This window comes from Hippopotamus amphibius, chromosome 5 (genome assembly GCF_030028045.1).
Source record: "Hippopotamus amphibius kiboko isolate mHipAmp2 chromosome 5, mHipAmp2.hap2, whole genome shotgun sequence".
NCBI classification, from domain to species: Eukaryota; Metazoa; Chordata; class Mammalia; order Artiodactyla; family Hippopotamidae; genus Hippopotamus; species Hippopotamus amphibius.
The window spans coordinates 12958124-12960485 of NC_080190.1; positions in this window are offsets into that span (position 1 = coordinate 12958124).

Genomic DNA, 2362 nt, shown 5'->3' on the forward strand with positions numbered 1-2362 from the left:
CCATCCAGTCATCACCAATTCTGTAGATTCTACCACCTCATTATTCCTTGACTCTGGATACCCTTCTCTTTCTTCAGTACCACCAGCCTGGTCCAGGTTATCCTTATGTCTCATCTGGACCTTGGAAACAGCCTCTAATGTAATCCATGTCCAATCAATTGCCCAAATGGTAGCCAGAATGACCTCTTCAAGCACAAATGCGCCATGTCCTTTCTCTGGTTAGAATGCTCTAATGGCTCTCCATTGCCCTCTTTATATCCAAGCCCAACGCTCCTTGGCCTGGTACACATAAGACCCTTCTTCCCCTCTTTCTGGTGCCCACTCGGTGCTGGCCCTGCTGGGCTACATCACGCATACTCTGCTTCCTCAACCTTCTCCCTCACCCCCGATGCCTCCCACTCCTTTCGCCTGGCTGACTCTCCATCTCCAAGTATCACCTTTGACCATCAGTTTCCTTCACCTTCCTATTCTGGGTCATGTGTCCCTTCTGGATGCTGCCATACAAATCCTGTGGCACCCTATCGAGTACACTGCATTGCGATTACTTGCTTGATGGTCTGATTTGCTGTGGATTGAGTTTCTTTCTTTTTTTTTTTTTTATAAATTTATTTATTTTATGTATTGGCTGCGTTGGGTCCTCGTTGCTGCACATGAGCTTTCTGTAGTTGCGGAGAGTGGGGGCTACTCTTTGTTGCCATGCGTGGGCTTCTCTTGTTGTGCAGCACAGGCTGTAGGTGCACAGGCTTTAGTAGTTGTGGCGCATGGGCTCAGCAGTCGTGGCTTGTGGCACAGGCTCAGTAGTTGTGGCACATGGGCTTAGTTGCTCTGCGGCATGTGAGATCTTCCCAGACCAGGGCTCGAACTGGTGTTCCCTGCATTAGCAGGCAGATTCGTAACCACTGCGCCACCAAGGAAGCCCATGGATTGAATTTCTTGAGGGCGGGAGCAGAATCTTGATGAACACTGAGTCCCCAGCCTCTAGCACAGTGCCTGGCAAATAACCATTATAGAAACAACAGTTGTAATGGCGACTACTTATTAAGCATTTACTGCATGCCGGGTACTGTGTTATGACCTTTCTGTGGATAATCTCATTTAATCTTTGTGATGGAGGCTGTGATCCTCTTTCAGGAATGAAGGGCCTAGATGCTGGGAACACTGCAGGAAACCCAGTCTCAGGTATCCTTTGGGGGTTGGGTCAGCTGAAGAAAACTGCCTTGGCCAAATTCACACCTCCTTCTGGGGGCAGCCTGGATCCAGTGACTGATCTACCAAGGGGCATCATGGCCCTGTCCTTTGGCTCCAACTTGGGGTGGGGCTATTGTGCTCTCCCAGCTCCAGAACACCCTCTGGGGTTGGCTGCTGCTTTCTTGGGATGGCATCCCAGCTCAGCTTCTCCCTCTGCCCAGTCCTGCTTCCTGCTTTCCCTTTTACTGGTGTTGCTCTTAAGAGAGTCCCTTCGTAAAGTCCTGCTGGCTAACTTCTGTCTCACAATCTGCTTCCTGAGGAACCAAACCTGGAACAATCCTCTCAGCCGCTTAATGAGTAGGTGTTACCAAGATTCTCCCTTTACAAATGAAGCAGTTAAGGTTTAGAGATGCTAGATAACTTCCCCAGTGTCACAAAGCTCATGATTTGGAGAGACAGGATTTGAATTCAGTCAATTGATTCTAGAGCTACACTTTTAACCAGGCACTCAATAAATACAATAAGTGAGTTGATGGCTTAGTCCCACTAGTCACCAAGGGAAAAAAAATTGAAGCTACGATTCAGAAACAAAGCTTTGTGCACATTATTTTCTCAATGCCAAGGAAACAAGGGCAGCAGCAGACGGCTGTGGACGATCACAGTCTGTCCTGTCAGTGGTGTGGATGGGCCTGACTGACTCATAGCACAGGTCACAGAGAAGGGACTCAAGCCCAGCTATAATGGTGAGTTCTAAATGGAAATGTCACCCAAAAGATCTCAGTGTCTGGATGATTTAATCCATTTCTAATGGAACACATGAGTTGGCACAGAAGAGCAGCCAGCTCTCCCCGATCCATGCAAAATGCTGATCATCCTAAGTTGTTTCTGTTTGTTTTGGGCTGTGATCAGAGATTAACACGTGCAGCCGTGCACAGCTTCACCAGCCAGTGCCTCCCAAGTGGACCCTTGCACTCTGGGCAGCCTAGGCAAGGGTAGGCCAGGGCTACCTGGATGGAAACTCTGGACTCTTTTGAATGTCCTGATGGTCAAGTTCATTGGGAGGGGCCACAGGTAATAGCGGGTAGAGCAGAGAAAGGAATAGGAGATTTCTGGTCTGGTTATGCTGTGGAGACCTCAAGGATAAGCTCTAGATATACACTCTGTGGAGGGGGAG